Raw genomic sequence first — 23,465 nt, 5'->3', positions numbered from 1 at the left:
AGATTGAAGGACTAAAAGATGGAGATTACCATTAAAGCCTCAAATTCGACAATGTTGAGATGGTCAGTGATGAAAGTGATGATGAGAGTGATCAAGAAAAAGTGTCTAAGGATAATGTAGACAAATCTACCACAAATGAAGCATAAAACTCAACATCCGTCGAGTTACATAATGCTTCATCAGTCGGAAGGCAATCTGTATTTTCCGTCGGAAGACAACCTGCCTCATCCGTCGGTACTCAAAATTCACCATCCGTCGGGTAATCAAAAGGAGCAGGAAGTCAAGGCAGATCACCCATAGAAAGTACCCCTATCTCAAATCAAAGATCCACAAACTCAGGGGGAGTTTCTAGCAATCAAAACTCAATCACACATCAAGACAACATTGAGGTCTCTTCATCTAGGGCTAATCTACCTCAACCAAAAAAATGGACAAAAGATCACCCCTTTGAACTGATTATTGGTGATGTTTCTTCCAGAGTTCAAACCAGGAGAGCAACTCAAGAAGAATGTCTATACAGCAGCTTCCTGTCTAAGGAAGAACCAAAGAAGGTAGAAGAAGCCTTGTTAGATCCTGATTGGATTTTAGCTATGTAGGAGGAGCTAAACCAATTTGAAAGGAATAAAGTATGGAAGCTGGTACCCAAGCCTACAGGAAAGAATCCAATAGACACCAAATGGGTATTCAGAAACAAGATGGATGAAAATGGCATAGTAGTAAGGAACAAAGCAAGATTGGTTGCTAAAGGCTATTGTCAGCAAGAAGGGATAGATTTTGATGAAACATTTGCTCCTGTTGCAAGACTTGAAGCCATCAGAATCTTCTTAGCCTATGCAGCCCATGCCAATTTCAAGGTCTATCAAATGGATGTCAAAAGTGCCTTTCTGAATGGAGATTTGGAGGAAGAAGTGTATGTAAGTCAACCTCCTGGCTTTGAAGATCCAAATTTCCCAGAGTATGTCTATTATCTACTGAAAGCACTTTATGGACTGAAGTAAGCACCTAGAGCCTGGTATGACACTTTATCAAAGTTCCTTTTGGAAAATCACTTCACAAGAGGTACTGTAGATAAAACTTTATTTTTTCAGAAATGTCAATGGCTCTAGCATACTTGTTCAAATTTATGTAGATGATATTATTTTTGGCTCTACAGATGAGAAACTTTGTAAAAAGTTTGCCAAACTGATGCAAAGCAAGTATGAAATGAGTATGATGGGAGAACTAACTTACTTTCTTGGTTTACAAGTTAAGCAAGTTAGTGATGGAATATTCATTAGTCAAACTAAATATATTTTTGATCTTTTAAAGAAGTTTGATCTAATGGATTGCACATCTGCAAAAACTCCCTTGGCCACTGCAACTAAGCTTGAACTAAACACTACTGAAAAGCCTGTGGATATTTCAAGTTATAGAGGCATGGTTGGCTCACTTCTGTACTTAACAGCTAGTAGGCCAGATATAATGTTTGCTACATGTTTGTGTGCTAGATTTTAGGCTGATCCTAGAGAGTCTCACTTGATAGCTATTAAGAGAATTTTCAGATATCTCAAAGGACACCAAAACTTGGCATTTGGTATCCTAGAGATTCTGGTTTTGATCTAACTGGTTATTCAGATGCAGATTATGCAGGTTGCAGAATTGATAGAAAAAGCACAACAGGAACCTGTCAATTTTTAGGAGACAAGCTTGTGTCCTGGTTCAGTAAAAAGAAAAATTCAGGTTCTACTTCTACAGCTGAAGCTGAATATATTGCTGCTGGCAGTTGCTGTGCACAGATTTTTTGGATGAAAAATCAATTGCTAGACTATGGTTTGCAAGTTGAAAGGATTCCCATTTTCTGTGACAACACAAGTGTAATTGCCATCACTGAAAATCCAGTGCAACATTCAAGGACAAAGCATATAGACATCAAGTACCATTTCATAAGGGAACATGTAATGAATGGTACTGTAGAGTTACATTTTGTTCCAAGTGAGAAGCAACTTGCAGATATTTTTACCAAGCCACTGGATGAATCCACCTTTTCTAGGTTGGTAAGTGAGTTAGGTATGCTTAATTACTCTTGAAATTATCTGAACTATTTTGCAAGTTGAAAAGTAGCCAGAAATTTAACTGATTTTTAGTCTTGGATGAAATTTTGGCTAAGTCAAAATTTGCATCTCGACGGATGACCATTATCCATCGAGTTGAGTCATCCGTCGATATACAAATTGTAAATAAAAATCAATTATTTTTCTGGAATCTTTTCAAACTCGACGGATAACAGTTTATCCTCATCCGTCGAAGTGTCTAAATCTTAACCGTTAATTCACTGAACATTATCCATCGAGTATACTTACAGTTTGTAAGCATTACACGACGGATAATGAGTGGAATTTTTACAGTTTATTTCTAAAACGGCTATTTTAGGCAATTTCTATTGGATAATTTACTTCTCTTTATTATTTTTATCTGTTGATTTTGAGTAAAGTATAAAAGCTTATTTCATTCTAATCATTTTCTTTTATCATTCTCAAATTCAACTGTGTTATTTCATTCTCTCTCAAGCAAAAATCATCTTTCTCTTCAAGCTTCTCTTCTCTAACAATGGCACCCGTAGTAAAGATCATGTCACAGACTGGGTTCATCTATGAGAAGAACAACTTCACTGCTTTGGTAAATAAGGGTATTCAGCAATCTGAAGACTATCATAAGATGATGGACTTCGTGAAGAACTGCAAGTTAAGTTTTTCCATGCTGGAATCACCCACAATCTATTGTGAAGTTGTTGAGGAGATGTGGACAACAGCAATCTACAACTCTACTGACAAAACCATCACTCTGACCATCAAAGGTAGTGATTTCTGTATCAATAGTGATGTAATAAAAGCATGTTTCAAGATTCCTGATGATAATGTAACTGCACCACACACTGACACTGATATTGTCAATATGCTCAATTCCATTCATTATGCACTTCCTACTACGAAACTAAGTGAAATTAGAAGACTAGGTCTTAGGAAGGAATGGAGTTATTTGTGTGATGTTGTAACTAAAGTCTTTTCTGGAAAAATCAGTAATTTTGATTCTGTGAACATTTCCATGCTTAACATGCTATACATGCTAGTTACAGACAAATATTACAATTTCAGTGACCTTGTTATGTATGAGTTAGGTTTTAAACTAGGTGACTTAGCCAAAAGAGGAAAGAATATTTACTATGCTAGATTTTGTATGCTTTTGGCTAACCATCTTTGTCAAGAGATTGTACTTGAGAACCCAGACAACAAATTAGCTTGTTGGGTTCAAGAGAGAAGAATCATTACAGACTTGAACAGAGCCAACCATCACAGGGATGTGCCAATATTGTATTTCCCTGCAATGCTGGCACCTCAGGTAAGTGAGGTAAGTTCACCCATACCCTCAACTACTCTAATCTCCTCTATTTCTTTGACTTCAGGCATAGCTATGGCAACTGTGACAATGACCAGACAGTTGCCTACCAAAGCTGCCAAATCAACTGTAACTTCCAAATCCAAATCAAAGAAAACCCCCTCTGGTATCTCTCAAAAGGTACCAGTTGAAAAATCTACCAAAGCCAAAGAGGGGAGTGTGAAGGAGAGTAAGATAGGTGAGGGAAGGGGTGAACATCAAACAAACCCCAAGGATAAGGTTGGAGAGTTGAGTGAATCCCAGCCTAACCACACTGCAGTTTCCCAACAAACTGCAGTGCTTAAAAAGGACAAAAGCTCACTTCTAGCTGCATCCTCCCAAAAGGATGTGTCTATTGAACAAAGCTCTCATCCAAGAGCACAGGACAAGAGGGTTAGGGACACAAGCTCACCCCAAACTTACACTAGAAAGAAGAAATCCAAAACAACTGGGGATGCACATGGCACACACTTAGTGCAAACTGGTGCTAAAGACACAGTCCCTGTACCTTCTCAAATTAAGGTTGATGTGGCTCCAATAAATGTGGAGTCACAGCCAAAATCTCTCATTATAGAAGCCACTGAAACACAATACTCACCAACTAATTCACTGGAAGTGGATATGATAAACACTTCAATTCCTGATTCCCCTTCTTTAACTCTGTTGGGGAAGCCAAAATCTAGTGCAAGTGAGCATCATCTTTTAGATGATTTGTTGGCTCACTTGCCAATTCTTTCAGATTCTATTGTGACATATGTGCCTCAAATAACTTCAATCAACACAGAGTCAACAATAGTTTCTCTTCCCACCTCATTCATTTCTACTCTCTCGATGGATATTGCTCATCCGTCGAGTAGTGATTGTATCCCGACGGATAAGCTTAACAGCAGTTATCCATCGGATAGCTTTACCACTCACCCGACGGATATCACTTATCCGTCGAGTGTCTCTGCACAACTTCAAACTTCAATAATTTCAAGTGCAGAAGACTTAGTGGTAATACAATCACTCTTAGGACTGAGAGAGGAGAGTGCATTGAGTGAGAGGCTGGGTTGCTCCCAGGAAAAAGGAGAGGAAAAGAGTGAATCTCAACAATCCATTCATTCAGGATTGGCAAAAGTGAGTGAGAGGAGTCCCACCTTAGTAGGTGAAGGTGAGGGTGTGAGGGTGGGGAGCCAGGGTGAGACCCTGATCAATAAAAGAGAGAATATGAGAGAAAGGCAGGTACTGGAGAAATAAGGATGGAACCAGCCTTTGCTAGTGAGTCAATGATTGTGGAAGATGCTGAAAAGGAAAGACAATTTCAGCAATATTACAAAGCTGTAATTGATAACATTTCCTTGGATGCTGACACTTTTACTCACCCTGTTTCAGCCTATCAATTGTTGGCTGCTCAGGGCAATATGGAGGCAGAGCAGACTTTAAATTTAGTGCACACCACAGAATCTCTTCAAAGAGATAAAGCTGCTGTGAACAGAATGCCTTCTCAAGCTGGAGAGCCATCTGAAGAATTTGGAGTAAATTCTGATGATGATGACTCTGGTTCTTTGGATGGAAGCATGAACTTAGGGGGAGCTGAAGGCCCAAGTTCTGCTTTAAGTTTACCTGAATGGGCATGGGCAAAGGAATCTACACCAGGACAATTTGAGGTGTCTTTGGTCAAACAAGTAATAGCTATTCAACAGGCCCTTCAGGAAACTTCAGATGCTGGTACCAAGGCTGTTCTTCAAGCTCACCTGGACTCTCTACATCTAATGAAGATCCAGCACTTAAGACAGAATCTCAGTGTGGATGAATTGAAAAGGGATATAGCTGACTTAAAGACCTATAACTCTGAGAAGCTGGATTCAGTAATGCCATATGGTACCATGCAAGATCTATTACTGAGATTAAGGAGAGAATCAGATTCTGACAAGAAGATAGCCAAGCTGGAGAACAGAGTTCAAGTTATTGAGAATTCGGTGGCTCTACTTCTTCAAAATCAACAGACTCAGACAAATCTTCTTATACAACTGGCTAAAGCACAAGGCCTAACTCCTCCACTTGATGATAACAAAACGGGGGAGAGAGAATCAAGTAAGGGGGAGAACCAACTGAGGGGGAGAAAATTCTAGTTCAAATCAGCAATGTAATTGTACCTTCAATTACTATCTCCAAGCCACCAGTTGCAGATGGTATAGATCTTATCAATGCAGCAGCAGAAAATTTGAAAGATGCTGATAAAGGAAAGTTGACTCTGATCAACTGGAAAAAGATTGATGAGGACATACAGAAAAAGTTTGAATTAGTCAAGGAACCAGTTCAGTCAGCCATCCATCACTCTCATATCAAGACAATCAGTTTGAATGAGATGAGCATGAACTACCTGGAGAAAGGACAATCTTCCTGCATCAAGACTACAAAGGCTGAGATAATTCTTAAACCAAGGGCAAACTATCAAAAGTCATCTTTGAAGAACCCTATGGATACTGTGTATGAGACACCCAAGCCTGATGAAAAGAAGCTTCTGTCAAGATCTATTATCTTCTACAAAGATCCAGCTGATTCAGCCTCAAGAAACAGAATTGAAAAGATATTCAGAAATGGGAAGGAAATTTGTGTGGTAGTTGGACATCCACAATTTGCTCATGCAAAGGAAGAAGAAAAAGCCAGATTGAAGCAGGAAAAGAGGCAAGCTGCTCTAGATGCAAAGAAGTCTAAACAAAAGAAAGAACAGTTTGCTATCTTGGCCAAGCTACAGGCTGTGAATTCTTCTCAACAAATTCCTTCTCAACCATCTCAAGCTACTGAATCAAAGAAGAAGATTGAAGAACAGAAGAAATCCCCAAGAAAGAAAGAACTGGCTAAAAGAACAAAAAGGAAATTGGATGTTGTTGACAAGGAATTGGAAGATCAATTTCCTAAGGAATCCACTCAAGCTAAAACTCAATCATCAAAGCCCTCTGTGGTATTTGAAAATATAAGGGTGGCGGACCCCTACAGGAACATACATGGAGAGCCTATTGTGCCAAAGGATGAGCCAATAGAGTGGGATAAATTACCAATTCCTGACTTCAACTTGCCAATTCTTACTAAGCCAAGAAGGACAAAGTCAAGAGCAGTCAAGAAAGTGAAGTTGTCACCTCTCAAATCCAAGTCAGTAGTCAAAGCTCAACCCAAGGTCAACAGGAGAGACTACTTGTACTTATGTGACATCAAAGAATTCTCAGATCTAAACCTTTATCTGGAGGAGCTGGATGAGGTAAGGGCAATTGATGCACACAGAAACCTACCTGAAAGGTTGGTGTTCAAGTACAAAGGAGGAAGGGAGATTCAGTGGCCTCTTCACAGGATACTTCAAGAAAGCCAAGCTGTGTTGATCAAAGTCTATTCATCCTTCAATAAAAACTTTGGGTTAAATGTAACTGCAAGAATATTAGTATTGAAGAAGATTGAAGAGCTAAGGAGTGTTAGAGCCAAAGATGCACTTCCCAAGACTCTTATCATCCCATACACATGGAGAAGGGTGCATCTAAGGCCCTACTGGCTGATGGAATTTATGGATGACAAGGGTGTGAGAAGATTCTTCAGATTAGAAGACCAATTGAGTATCTCTAGCAATGAGACTCTCTTGGAGATGCAAGAAATATTAGATCTCTCAGAATCTGATGAATTAGAATTCCACAGGCAGCTCCAGAATCAAATCGAAGAAAACAACAAAAAGCTTGGAAGAAGATCCAGACCTTCAAGAAACTAGAAAAATCTGCTCAGGCTAGAGGAGCATCTTGAACTGACTGTGAGCCAAACCTTGTACATTTTGTTTAAATTGAAGCACTTTCCGTTTTATCTACTTATCTTTAAAGATATATGTTAAGGATGTTTTGTAATCATCAAGCGTCTCTTAATTTATGGCTACAATTCCAGTAGACATAAATTGGGGGAGATTGTTGTGAATATGTTGTGTACTTGATGATCACTTAAACAAAATATCTAAGTAGATTTTACTTAGTGAAATTATGTAGCTCTCGACGGATAAGAATTATAGTCCCGACGGATAACTCATTATAGTCCCGACGGATGATTAACTTATTATCCATCGAGTGAGTAGCTTATGTAATAATAAGTTTGTAGCACAGTGATGTATGCACCTTTGTATAGAATCTGTAGTAGCATATAAGTCATGTTGACTTTAACTAGATATGCAGAATAGGTTGATTAACTGTACATAAGCAATGTCTTGTAATTCTGTATAAGTGAAATGAAGTCAAGTGCCAAAATAGCTACCGACGGATGATTAACAAAGCTTCGACGGATGATCAAATGACTATCAACGGATGTTTAACATAGCAGTCGATGGATGATCAATTAAGTCATCGACGGATGATCTGAAAGTCGACGGATGATCATATCAAGATTCAAACATCAGTTGAACAGTGAAAGCTGACACACAGCCATCGAGTTGGATACAAACACACTGTGGAAGCCCATTAACTGGGTAATAGAGGATGAAAAGCAGCAAAGATCAAGACTGTTATATTTTACATTTGTTCAGTTCTTTTGACTTTGTAATCTTGGTAATATATAAACCAAGAGAGTAGAAAATAGAAAAATAACTGAGATAGCTGAGAAACATAAAAACAGAGAAATCTTTGTAAGCACAATCTTTAGCATTTCCTGTATTCTCAGCAGTTCTATTTTGTAAGCAGCTGTGAGCATTTCTGCACACAGAGTCCTCTCGATATATTATATATATCTCTGGTGGAATTGTTTAAATCCACCAGAAAGTTTTTAAAGACTCTTGTTTTTAATTACTTATGTTTTGATTCATTCAAGTTTACATTCCGCATTGTGCTAATCAAAACAAATATATCCATAATCGAGTTGAACATTTTTATTTCAAGAAAAAGGTTCAAGAATTCCATTCAACCCCCCTTCTGTAATTCTTGCTATATTGTTAAGGGACTAACAAAAAGTCCCTTTGAATTCTTATTTTCACTTTACGCTTTCTTGTAATTTCAAAAGCTTTTACTCTCTTTCTCTCCCAAAGCTCTCAACTTTTCTCTGCAACTTCTACCAACAACAATGGCATCAGTATTAAAGATAATGTCCCAATCTAGGTTTGTCTATGAGAAGAACAATTTCATAGCTTTGGTGGAAAAGAATGAAGCCCATTCAGATTATCATAAGATGATGGATTTCATCAAGAACTCCAAACTAAGCTATGCAATGTTGGAGGCCCTAATGATTTACTGTGAGGTAGTTGAGGAGATTTGGACAACTACTGAGTTCAACTCCACTGATATGACCATCTCCTTCTCTCTCAAAGGTAAGGATTATTTTATTAACTTTGATGATATACAGTCATGTTTTAAATTACCTGAAAACAATGCCATGACACCAAACACTGATAATGATGTATCTAGCATGTTAGATTCCATAGGCTATTTCCTTGATTCTACTAGTTTAGGCAGTATTAAGAGAAAAGGCCTTAGGAAAGAGTGGAGTTTTCTCGGTGATGCCTTTATCAAGGTTTTCTCTGGGAAAATTAGTAATTTTGATGCAATAACTTCAGCTCTTGTTGATATGCTCTATATGATGGTTTCTGATAGGTACTATAATTTTAGCAACTATGTTATCCTAGAATTGGGTACTAGGTTAGGTAACAAGGCTAATAGAACTCATAACATCTATTATGCTAGATTCTTTATATTATTGGCTAACCATGTTGCTGAAGGTTTGGTCATAAATAATGAGAGTAATAAGCTCAAGTGTTGGGTACAAGAGAAGAGGGTCCTTGAAGACCTTTTAAGGATTGACCTCAACAGTAAGGTGCCATTGGTATACTTACCAATAATGGCTGCACCTCAGGTAAGTAAGGTAAATACTTCTTCAACTCCTACTACTTCCAACCCCAACATTTCTTTGCCTTCAAGTGTGGCCATGGGATCTGTGTCAATACCCCAACAGATTCCTACCAAGGCCACCAAACCTAAAATTTCAAAACCCAAGTCAAAGAAAGCCACCTTTGTTGTCTCTCAAAAGACAACAGTTGTAACAACTACCATAAACCCTGAGGGGAGTGAACAGGGTGTTAGTGGTGAGGGGAGGGGTGAACATAAAGAAAACCCCCAGAATAAGGTAGGAGAGGTGAGTGGTACCCAAGCTAGCCAAGCCACAGTTTCTCAAAAGACTGTGGTGGTTGAAAAGGATCCAAACTCATCCCTAGTTGCACCCTCCCAAAAGGGTGTAGCTATTGAAAATATTCCCCAACCAGGGAGACAGAACAAAAGATGGAGGGACACTGAAGTCACACACTCACCTGTAAAAGCCTTCACAAGAAGAAAGAAGGTCAAAACCCTAGTTTCAACACTGGGTGCACACACTGCACATATACAATCACTTGTATCTATGCCTTCACAAATTCAGCTTGATGTGAATCCAACAAATGTGGAGTTACAGCCCCATTCTCTCAAAATTGACACACATCAACCACCAAATTCTCCATTACCATCTCTGGATGTGGACCTGATTTTCACATCAATTCCTGATTCTCCCTCTTTATAACTCAGGGAGGAGCCCCACTCAAGTACTGGTGATCATCATCTTTTAGATGATTTCTTGGATCATCAGCCAATTCTTTCAGACTTAGTTAAAGAATCTATGTCACTTAATTTAAAATCAATCCACATAGATTCAACAATTATGTCACTTTCAATTTCTACTTCTTTTTCTTCTTCAACGGATATCCCTCATCCGTTGACAAGTGGTTGTTCTTCAACGGATAAGCTTAACAACAGTTATCCGTTGATACCATCAGTTTCAACTTCAACGGATATTCTTTATCCGTTGATGGTCTCTATACAAACAACTGAATTAACTCCAAGTGTAGAAGACATGGTTACTGTACAATCACTTCTAGGGCTGAGGGAAGGGAGTGAAAACTTGAGTGAGAGGTTGGGTTGCTCCCAGGCAAAAGGAGAGCTTGAGAGTATAAATATGCATGCTATTTCTTCCAGCATGGCAAAAGAAAGTGAGAGGAATACCACCTTAGTAGGTGAAGGTGAGGGTGTGAGGAGTATGAGCCAGGGGGAGCCCCTGATGCAAGAAAAGAGAGAAATTGAGAAAAACGCAGGTACATGAGATATAAGGGTGGATCCAGCCATTGCTAGTGAGTCAATGATTGTGGATGATGCTGACAAGGGAAGACAATTTCAGCAACATTACAGAGCTAAAATTGATAACATTTCCTTGGATGCTGACACTTTTACTCATCCTGTGTCAGCCTATCAACTGTTGGCTACTCAGGGCAATGAGGAGGCAGAAAAGACTCTAAACCTAGTACATACTTCAGAATCTCTACAAAGGGATAAAGCTGCTGTCAATATGATGCCTTCTACAGCTGGAGAGCCATCTGAAGAATTTGGAGTAAATTCTAATGATGATGACTTTGGTTCTTTTGATTGAAGCATGAGCTTAGGGGAAGATGAAGGCCCAAGCTCTATTCCAGAGTTACCTGAATGGGCATTGACAAAGGAGTCTACACCAGGGCACTTCAATGTATCCTTAGTCAAACAAGTCATGGCTATCCAAAAGGCGATTCAGGAAACTTCCAATGCTAGTACCAAGGCCATTCTCCAAGCACACTTAGATTCTTTACACCTCATGAAGTGACAACAATTAAGACAGAATCTAAGTGTGAATGAACTCAAAAAGGATATATCTGACTTAAAGTCTTACACTACTAAGAAACTGGATGATGTTATGCCCTTTGGTACTATACAGGAATTGTTACTAAAACTGGGAAGAGAATCAGATGCTGAAAAGAAGATGGCCAAATTGGAGGAAAGAGTTCAAATTATTGAGAACTTTATGGTGACCATTCTTCAAAATCAACAGTCTCAAACAAGTCTTCTAATGCAACCGGCTAAAGCACAGGGCTTGACCCCTCTCTTTGATGATAACAAAAAGGGGGAGAATAAAGGGGAAGGGGAGCCATCTATATAAATTCAAATATCCAAAGTGCTAGTTCCTGCCATCATTATTTCTCCAACACTTCAAATCTAAGGAAAGCTTGATGAAATTGATCTAATCCAGCTAGCAGGAGCTGAGATGAAGGTGAAAGAGCAAAGGAGGAAAATTGATGAAAGGATACAACAAGTGTTTGGTTCTATAACTGCAAAATCTCTATATGTGAAATATAACACAAAAGTTGAGCCAATCATTATGGAGCACAAGCCAATAAGGAGGAATAAGGTTGGAGAAACCTCTTCAAGGAACCTGAAGCCCATGGTACTCAGGCCAACCACTAGATTCAACAAGGCCTCTACAAAGAACCCTCTAACTCCTGCTCAGCTAAAAAAGTGGATTTTCCTCTTCCAAAGCCATATGAAGACAAAGTTTTGGGTGGTAATATGATAAAGCATAAAGAGACCAAAGATGTAGTGGAAAGAATGAATATGGCTATCATCTATAGAGAGGTAAATAGTATCTGTGTGATTCAAGGACATCCCAAATTCTCAATAGCCAAGAGGGAAGAGACCATGAGGCTAAAGGAAGAACCTAAAAAGCTGAAGGCTGATAAAAGAACACAAGGAAAGCTTGAAAAACAGCTAAAGTCAAGTTAACTTGAAGATAAGAAAAAGATTGAAGACAAGAATGAAGGAAACAAGACTGAAAACATAAATGTGGATATGGGGAATGTAGTTGGTGAAAGTGTAGAAATAAAAAGTGAGGAAAGAAAGAAATGGCAGAAGGGTAATAGAAAGAAGGTTAGGGAAAAAAGGAAGAGTGAAGATGACACTGAAGTAATCCAATCAAAATCCAAACCACTACCTTCCATTCCTAAACCTTTTGTTGCTGATCCCAGTGTCAATATCCATGGTGAACCAATCATCCCTAAAGAGGAACCTATTGATTGGAAAACCATCAAATTGCCTACCTTCTTAACTACTTCTCCACCACCAAAGGAACTGAAAAGAAAATCCAAATCCACACCTCCCCCAACCTTAAGGAAATTCACTCAGAAACATAAACCTAAGCCTAAGCCACAAGCCTCAAAGGATGATTATGTTCACATTTGTGACATAAAAGAATATACAGATATTGAACTCTACCTGGATGAGCTGGAGGAAGTAAGGGGAATAAATGCCTATGGACAGCTACCAGAAAGGCTAGTGTTCAAGTATAAAGGAAGTGTGGAAAGGACTTGGCCTCTTCAAAGAATTCTAAATGAGGGCTATTCTACCTTGATTAGAGTCTACTCGGCTATAAAAAGGGACACTGGTTTTACCAGGACTGCCAAGACTGAGATTCTCAACAAGATTGCCAGCATAAAGAAGACTTGGTGGGAGTCAAATTCCTTGCCTAGAACATTACTCATCCCAGAGCATGGAACTACAATTCATAAATCACCTCATTGGTTGATGGAGTTCAGAGACAATAAAGGAGTCAGAAGATTTTTCAGACTTGAAGACCAGCTTAAGATTGCCAGTAATGAAACTCTCAAGGACATGCAATCTAAGTTGGATATCAGTGATGAAGATGAAGCTGAATTCTACAGACAACTCCAACTCCAAGTAGAGGAAAATGACAGGAGGCTAGGGAAGAAAACAAGGGAACAAAGGAAAAGAAAATGATTTTCTCAGGCTAAAGGAGCACCCTTGGAAATACTGTAAATCTTCAACTCTATCTCAGTACATACACTTTTGCATCACTTTTGAATTTCTACTTAGTTTCAACTCATATATTTGTTAAGTGTTTTGTTATCATCAAGTTAACCTTGAATTTATGCCTACAATTCTAATAGACATAAATAGGGGGAGATTGTTAGGAATATATGTGTATTAGTTTGATGATAAGTTAAACAAAACATTTAAGTAGAAAACTAGTATTTGTAGCCTCAACGGATAAGACCACTTTGGCTATCCGTTGATGGAGTAGCTTTACTTAGAAATAACTTTAGTATTGTAGCACATTTCAGTCTTTGTAAATGAGTTATAATTCTTAGAAGTTGTAGAAAATTATAAGTCATGTTGACTACTATTGGATATGCAAATAGGAGGGCTAATTGTAAATATTTTATTGTGTATATGTTGTGTACTTGATGTGACGGCCTCAACTCCGGGATCAGGAGTTGACGTCACAAAACACAATTACCAAAAATATAAAAAACAAAATTATTATTAAAGTATACTAACTTGACCCCGAACCAAGATCCGATCTAGGTTCAAGTATAATTCAGGTTCTCATTATTACAAACTCTTTATTCAATATCTAAGACACACTAACTCTATTCAGCAACTCCTCAGACCTCATGGTCTGATACAAACTACCTCAGAGGAGCCAAGTCCAGTAGGGGCGGGAACACGGGTCGGTCTGACTGATCTTCTAGGCATCTGCAAAATATACATAACAGTTTGCAAGGGTGAGCATAATAGCTCAGCAGTACCAAATATGAATAACAGATTAAAACAGTAATGTAACAATAACGGGAACAGAGCTGTAATCATAATATTAACATTTCATAATGATAATCAAAGCAACTGGATATCACTAATTAGCATGCTTTGTGAAAATAACATAGTAGTGTGCTGCGTAATACCAGAGTCCAATTTTAGCATGTTAATCATTTTATAAAACCGCTGTATCAATCAATCATGCTTTTATATAATTCACAAATCCCAATCAGATACATAGCGGATATGTGAAGACAGCTGATCAGGCTATCAACACCAGACGGCTCTAACTGCCATCCCATTTACCTGTTCCGGAACTCAGAGACTAGCTAGGTCTCTGACCTGCTAGACTAATCGGTTTTATAGTGTGCGCAACCGAATTAGCCTCTTACGCCACCTCAATAGGCCTACTCTGGCACAAATGTATCCCATATCTGACCGTTTTATCCAGTTTTCAAAACACTTGTACCTATCTCATTTTGAAAATCATTTATTTAACCAGCACACATATAAAATCCGTTTCGCAAATCATTCCATTCGAGATAGGTACCTTTCGAAGTTACTTTTCCCCAAAACAATTTGAAAACAGTAATTTTATAACTACAGGGGATACGTAACTTGCAACGTTTCTGTTCCATTACGAGAATAAACATTTAGCTATTCATATGCACTGAACCATAAAAGAATGGTCAGGGGTACTTGCCTTGCAACGCTTTACAAAACCCTAAGTAGCTTTCACACTAACTTTGATCCTGGAACAACTCGACTGGGATCTACAATTACCAAAATACCCTAATTAGTTATATCGACATGCTTGATATCCTCAAATCCCAATAACCTAAATCCGATAATCCGACTCGTATTATTATTATTATACACATAATCATGTAATCACATCTCTCGAACATAAATAGGGCTAGCACGTAACACATAATTATGTACGATTACAAATATATTTTTAGAAAATTTTGGCAGCAACTTCTTTATTTATAAGACTACCCGTCGATTATAATCGACGTCAACAATTCTGAACAATCCACAACATTATTCCGTACAACCCAACATTAATCAAATTTAATTATTTAAATCCAAACATATTTTACATAATTATTTTATTTTATTTATTTATAGAATTTAGGACTCAGAACATCGTCATCACCGTCCACCGTTGACTCAGCGAAGTTCATCGTCAACGGCGGCACAATTTATTGGCGCCCGGTATATTACGGGTTCCCAAATAAATTATACCGATTATTGTAAAACCAATTCCGACACGAATAATTAATATCACGAATATTAATCAATAATTCCCTGCAATAAAAGGAATTAAATTAAAATATGCACAATCCAAACCAACAACACCCAAACGGCCCAACAAGGCCCAACAACAAAACCCAACTGCCAGGCCCAATAATAGGCCCAACAGAACCAACAGAATCGAGCCCAACAGAATCCAACACAGGGAAACAACACAACACAGGAACCAACACGACCACAGCACACCGCGGCTCGCGCACACACACCGCAAACAACACACACAACTCACATACACGACACACACAACACACACACAATCACAACACATACACAAGCATATACGGATGAACAGAGAAGCAAAACCGAGTGGCCGGAAAAAGAACCCACCGGAAAACGATGACGGCAACCGCACCGAGAAGCAATAGGAGAACGAAAAAGAAAAAGGAGGAGGAAGAGTGGAGAGATGAGAGATAACGAGAGATGAGAGAAGAGAGACTGTAGAGAGATCGGGATAGAGAGACAATGAGCCGAGAATAGGGATGAAGGGGGGTTTGTTAATTTTTTTTATTTACAATTGCTCCTGCTGCAACACGTATCACAAAATTAAAGGATACGTGTCAATTCATTTATATATGAAATTGACACGTGTCCAAATATTATCCGGGGACCGAAAATTGCACTTATCGAACTGCCGCGACATTTAAAATTATCCCAGAAAGTCCTAAAACCATCTTAATATATTATAAATATCCTGAAGAAAATAAAAATGTAACTTTCGAAATTTTAAAATAATCTTTAAAACACACTTTATGCCCGCGTTTTAACAAATAACGAAACAACGCGCGGTTAAAATAACTTCCAAAAATTTCCAAAATAATTTTAAAATTCTCAGAATAATACGAACTTAATAAAATATAAGTTTCATAATTTTTAAAGATTCCCATAATTAAATATGGATTTTAGCATTTAACACACTCAGAAAATCATTTAAAAAATGAATAATTAACAAAATATTGATTTCTCAATTTTATAAAGTCCTAAAAATAATTATTGAAATTATAGAAAACCAATTTTAAAGACAACCCAAATATTTATGGAATTAAAATTACAATAAAATCACTTTTACAAGCAAAATAAAATCATGTAACTCACTAATAAATCACACAATTCAATTCCAAATATCAACAAATCATAATTAATTAAGTACAATCAATACTGCTGTCAAAAACCATTATACACCTTTTATTTATTTACTTAAACCTTTATTACAGTTCCAAATAAAATAAAAATATACGAGTCGTTATATCCTTTCCCCCTTAAAAATATTCTGTCCCCAGAATCTAACTCAACTAAACAAATGAGGATATTTATCAAGCATATCTGACTCTAATTCCCAAGTAGACTCTTCTACTCGAGGATTTCTCCATAAAACTTTTACTATAGGAATTGACTTATTCCTAAGGACTCGTTTCTTGCGGTCTAGGATTTGAACCGGTTGTTCTACATAGGACAAATCTGGTTAAAGCTCAATCGGTTCGTATTCAATGACTTGATTCGAATTAGGAACATAGGGCTTCAACATAGACACGTGGAACACATTATGAATGTGCTGCCACTGTGGTGGTAACGCTATCTCATAAGCGACCTTTCCCACTTTCTTTAAAACCTCAAAGGATCCTATGAATCTAGGGCTAAGTTTACCCTTCTGACCAAATCGTACTAACCCTTTCCAAGGTGATACCTTTAGTAACACCAGAGCTCCTATCTCTAAGTCCATGTCTTTTCTATGTAAATCTGCATATTTTCTTTGTCTATCTTGAGCTGCTTCCAACCTTTTCCGAATCAACACTATGGCATCCTTAGTCTGCTAAACCAACTCAGGACCTAAGTATTTCGTTTCTCCTACCTCATCCCAATACAACGGTGATCTGCACTTACGCCCATACAAAGCTTCATAAGGTGGCATCCCTATACTGGCATGGTAGCTGTAATTATACGAGAACTCAATCAAGGGTAGGTGCTCATCCCAATTACCCTTAAAATCTAAAACACAGACTCTTAACATATCTTCTATGGTCTAAATCGTCCTCTCACTTTGGCCATCCGTCTGAGGATGATAATCGGTGCTCATATTCAATTTCATTCCTAAGCACTCTTGGAATTTAGTCCAAAACCTGGAATTAAATCTCGGGTCTCGATCCGATACTATAGAAATAGGAACTCCATGTTTGGTAACTATCTCATCCAAGTATAACTTCACTAGCCTTTCCAACAAATACCTTTCATTAATCGGAAGGAAATGTGCCGACTTAGTCAATCTATCAATGATTACCTAAATAGCATTATGATTCGCTCTCGTCTTTGGAAATCCCACTACAAAATCCATAGCAATGTCTTCCCATTTCCATTGGGGAATCTCCAAAGGTTATTACAATCCACTCGGTCGTTGATGCTCTGCTTTCACCGTCTGACACACGTGACATTTACTTACCCAATTGGCAATATCCTTCTTCATTCCTGGCCACCAAAAATTTCTCTTCAAATCCTGTTACATCTTGGTACTACCAGGGTGGATAGAAAACCTAAAGTTATGTGCTTCCTACAATACTTCGTTCTTCAACTCCGTTACATCAGGAGTCCAAACTCTGGACGAAAACCTATACAAACCTTGACTATATTTTTGAGTACACAACTCTTCTCCTGTCAAAGTATCCAACTCTTGTTCCATAACTCCTTGACATCTTCTAATCTTTTCCATCAAGGCCGGTTGGAAAGTAATTTCATATAGTTGCTCTTGACTTCCGTTAGATTCTCGAACTTCAATTTCCATTCTTTCCAAGTCTCGTGCCAATTCCTCCGCAACCTTAGCCAGATGCAGCCTTTCCTTCCTACTTAAGGCATCAGCCACTACATTGGCTTTACCCGGGTGATAATTAATCGAACAATCATAATCCTTAATAAACTCCAACCACCTTCTCTGTCTCATGTTCAGATCTTTTTATGTGAATATATACTTCAGGCTCTTATGATTCCTGTAAATATCGCATTTCTCGCCATACAATTAGTGACGCCATAACTTTAAAGCAAATACTATAGCCGCCAATTCAAGGTCATGAACCGGATATTTCTGCTCGTGAGGCTTTAGCTGTCTGGAGGCATACGCGATCACTTTTTCATACTGCATTAACACACATCCCAATCCTTTCAAAGAAGCATCACTATAAATTACAAAGTTTCCCGTCTCATCTGGCAATGCTAGCACTGGAGCCGTCACTAGTCTTCGTTTTAACTCCTGAAAACTCTTTTCACACTTTTCCGTCCAAACGAACTTCTCATTCTTCCTGGTCAACTTAGTTAATGGGGATGCAATCTTCGAGAAATCTTTCACAAACCTTCGATAATATCCTGCTAACCCAAGAAAACTTCTTATTTCCGTTGGTGTCTTCGGTTGCTCCCATTTTGATACGGCTTCAATCTTTACCGGGTCTACTTTGATACCTTCTTTACTTATTACGTGACCAAGGAATTATACTTCCGTCAGCCAAAACTCACACTTAAAAAACTTAGCATACAATTGCTTTTCTCTTAACTTTTGAAGGGCAGTCTACAGATGTACTGCGTGATCTTCTGGATTCTTCGAATATATGAGGATGTCATCAATAAATACAATAACAAATTTATCCAAATACTCCTTATATACCCTATTCATCAAATCCATGAAAGCCGTTGGCGCATTCGTCAATCCAAATGACATTACTAGAAACTCGTAATGGCCATACCTTGTTCTGAATGCAGTCTTGGGGATATCCTCTGGCTTTATTTTCAATTGATGATAGCCAGATCTTAAGTCAATCTTTGAAAAGTAACATGCTCCCTTAAGCTGATCAAACAAATCATCGATTCACGGTAAATGATACTTATTCTTTATCGTCAACTTGTTCAATTCTCTGTAATCAATGCACAATCTCATACTTCCATCCTTTTTCTTCACAAATAACACTGGAGCACCCCACGGGGAAACACTAGGTCGAATAACTCCTTTATCCAATAATTCCTGAAGTTGCTTAGCCAATTCTTTCATTTCCATCGAGGCCATTCTGTATGGAGCCTTAGAAACTGGTTCAGCTCCAGGTATCAAATCAATGGAAAACTATATCTCACGATCAGGCGGCAATCCTGGTAATTCTTCTGGAAAAACATCAGGGAATTCTCTTACTATAGGGATCTCATCCAAAATGGGGGTCTCTTTTTTGGTATCCACTACATGAGCCAAGTACGCTTCACATCCTTGCCTCAGCAATCTTCTTGCTTGCATCATTGAGAGAAACTTCCTATCTTGCCTCTGCCCTTGGTAACTGATCCTTCTATTATCTGAGGTGTACATAAAAACTCTCTTTTTCTTACAATCAATATTTGCCCTATATCGAGACAACCAATCCATACCTAAAATAACATCAAAGTCTCCCAACTCGAAGGGTATTAAGTCAATAGGGAACATATACCCCGAAATTTCTAGGAAACAACTAGGACAACATTGCTTTACAGGTACTTTATCTTTATTAGCCACTTCTATAGTTAGAGGTTCGTCTAAGTCTTCTAACATCAATCGCATTTTATTCACACAATTCACAGATATAAAAGATTTGGACGCTCCCGAATCAAATAAAACATTAACAGGTACGGAATTAAGAGTAAGCATACCTGCCACCACATCAGAATCATGAACTGGAGACTTCTGGGTCATCTTAAAAGTCCTAGCTCTCGCAGTACTGGTTGCTGGTCCTTGGGACACACTCTTTCCAACATTACCTTGAGTCACTGACTTGCAATTCCTAGTAATGTGTCCCACTTTGCCGCAACTAAAACAAGTAACTCCTTGAATCTCAGACTTACACTCCGTGGAATAGTGACCTTTCTGTCCACATTTAAAATAATTAACATTCTCTCGACACTGTCCACTGTGCTTTTTTCCCACACGTCTTACAATCAACCACTGGCTTACTCATCCTCGTCGGGGCAGAGTTAACTGATGTTGTACCGGGCTTAACTTGGGGAAAGTTCTGCCCTTTAAACTTTTTATTCTTATTCTTGCCAAACCAACGCTGGAACTTTCGACTTGCTATTCCTAATTCTGACTTTGCAGGTCCACTTTCAAATTTCCTCTTCTTCTCACCCTGCTCCTTTGCAGCTAACTTCTGATCACTCTCTATCACCAAGGCAGCCTGGACTACCGAAGTATAAGTCTTAAGCTGTAAGGCTACAACTCCACTCCTTATTTCTGGCTTCAACACTTGTTGAAACCGCTTCGCTCGTTGGGCTTCTGAACTCACATATTCCGGTGCTATACGGGCCAACTCCGTAAACTTCGCTTCATATTCTGTGACACTCCTATTTCCTTGTTTCAGCTCCAAAAATTCCATCTCCATTTGACTTTGGAGACAGGCAGGAAAGTATTTTTCCAAAAACAATTCTGTAATTGTGGTCCAGGGAACTGGACCTTCTCCTTCTAAGGCTCGTGTAGATTCCCACCAATAATTTGAATCATTCCTCAGAAAATAACTAGCATAATCAGTTTTTAAATCCTCACTCACCTTGGTGAGCGCAAACGCATTTTCCATTTACTTTAACCATATCCTGGCAACGACAGGATCTACTTCTCCTTTAAACTCTGGGGGCTTCACTGCTTGAAAAGACTTAAAACTAACACCTTGATTTGCCCCTCTCATCTCATGCTGCTGTTGAATTTGTAGTTGCTGCTATTGGATTTGCTGTTGTTGTTGTATGAGCTGTTGTTGCTGTTGTTGTTGTTGCAATTGTTGTTGCTGCTGCTGGAATTGTTGTTGCTGTTGTGCCAGCTGTACAGTCTGCTGACGCAACAAGTTCATCAAGTCACTCATGGAAGGATCCCCAGCAGATCCGTTATTGGGCTGAGAATTTATCTTTGGTGGCATCTCCTGAAACATGATAGTCATATATAAGAAAATGGATTGCTCCAGCAGTTTATATTTATGCATCAGGAGAGCATTGCCACTAAGACAATATTCTCATCCCCCATTATAGTTGGATCCGTCCTGAGTGAATGATTATAGTCTAAAAATGCCAGCAACAGAAACAACAATAATAATAACAACAATAATAGCAAAGCACAATATATAAAAACTGAACAATAATATAAAGCAGCTGAACTACAGTAACCAACAGAATCCAACTAGTACAACTGAAAATCCAACTAAAAAGAACCATCCGAATACACACCAAAATTGGCTGTCATAACAGCCTCGCCTACTACAACCTATCACAACATAATGTACATATACAAGGTAAACAACTGCAGAACTCCTGGAGGTCAACTCTAAGCTCTGCATCCCTCTACTGCAGCTCTATCTAGCCACTACCACTGCTACCAATGGAACCTAGCTCAAACACTAGCCAGTTCACTAGGTCCTGATACTGCACAGCTCTGAACTCTGAACTAATGAAACGGTCGACAGATCTATCCCTCTTTACAGTCATCTGGGTCAATGCTCTCACACGGGCTCGCACCTCAGGGGAAGGGGCAGAAATACCCTGAAATGGTGCAATAGGTACCTGGTCCAACTGGGCAGCAGACTCTGGACTCTAATCACTGATAAAGGAAGTATTCACCGCCCTATGGACATGATAAGGGATCGGTGAAGAAGTACCACTACGGGCCACAGGAGGTACCAGAGGTCTCATCATGGAAGAACTGGGACCGCAGCCGGGAGGGAAATCCCTGATAGCAGACACAGACCTACGTACCCAAGGGGGACGATGACCAGATCCAGGGATGTCTCGAGGCACAAAAGAAGGAACTGGGGGAGGAGGTATAGGGGTCTCCTCAGTAACAACTGTGGCGCCCCCCAAACCCGGGTCAGAAGTTTGGGGTCCACACACACCTTATTTATAACCTGCTTATATCAATAATCAAGATAATAATAATATGTAGTGACCCTACTTATCAACTACCATGGATCGCAACAGGTTAAAGTATGCACACAAGCCAAACACATCTACTTATATTACATATCGTTCAAATCCCAATCATTCAAACTCAAACTGAGTATTAAACATTATTACGAACTTTTATAAACTTAATTTTATTCCAAAAGAAGCCTACTAGCTCAGCTTCCTCAACCTTAATCCCTAGCTCTCGCGCTGGACCGGAGATCCTTGCTACCAACTAGTTCCTTTTTAACTGGAAAGAATATAAACAACATCGCACAAATGAGCTAACTAGCTCAGCAAGTCACAATGACAAAACTGAGAATAATGATCATCAAGTGAATATGGTTACGATATCAAGTGAACAATGGATTATGATTTAGAATTGGATACTATATTTTTATTTTAAAAAAAAATAAGGTTAGGCTGCTGATCAGTCACGCACTAACCCCGAGCAAAGCACACATCATTTCTCTAACTACTAGATCCAAGGCACACATTGGCCTAACTTGACCATTATATGGTCTGACCACGAATCTGGTCCACAACTTTATAAAAACAATCCAATTCTAACATAATAATAGAATAAAAAATAATAAACAATAACCAGAATCATTAACAACAGTGAGTGTTTAACAATAAAAGGGTTTTAATCCTTGTAAGGATCAATAAGGTAAATTTCAAAGCTTGGATGATGGGTAATGAAAGAATTGGATAACAAAGGAATCAACATTTCAGGGTTTCAAGGATTTGGTCCTTTCAAAGCATAAGATACAATGGGTTGAGTATATAAGTAATTTAGTTCAGTGGTTGGGATTTTGTTTGTATGTATTTGTGGAGTAGTATCGTAGATTTGTGGTTCGTGTTTAGTATACAATAGTCAATGGCTTAGAAAGAATAAGGTTTATAGCTCAAGAACAATAACTAGAATCAGGGTTTCGGTTTCAGTGCTTCCAAGCACTTGCAATATCAACAGGACTATCAAGTACTACACTATCTCGAGAAAGTTCAGAACACTTGCCTGGTATTAGCTTACTACACTACACTCGCTTCCAATCACAATCGTCTTACTCCTCAACTACCTGTTTCCCCTTCTTACGTCTTGCCTCTTCTGCTCACATATCATATGCATTTATCAATAACCAATTCATACGATTCTATTCAACACATACTTCTATCTACCCTTCGTTTCACCCAAATCCGATTAACGGATTGAAAGTTACGCAATAATCAAGTAAACACCGAATATATAGACCGATAGTCAATCCATAAGTCACGTATAACACATAATACATCACGTAATCAATGACATATCATTTATAAAGAAGTCCCGGGTCATAAATAGGCTTTCTGGTATTTAAAATGATTTTTAAAACATTTTTCGGAATTAAAACGGGTCGT

The sequence above is a fragment of the Apium graveolens genome, chromosome 6 (genome assembly GCF_009905375.1).
Source record: "Apium graveolens cultivar Ventura chromosome 6, ASM990537v1, whole genome shotgun sequence".
Classification (NCBI taxonomy): Eukaryota; Viridiplantae; Streptophyta; class Magnoliopsida; order Apiales; family Apiaceae; genus Apium; species Apium graveolens.
This window is presented reverse-complemented; position numbering follows the sequence as displayed.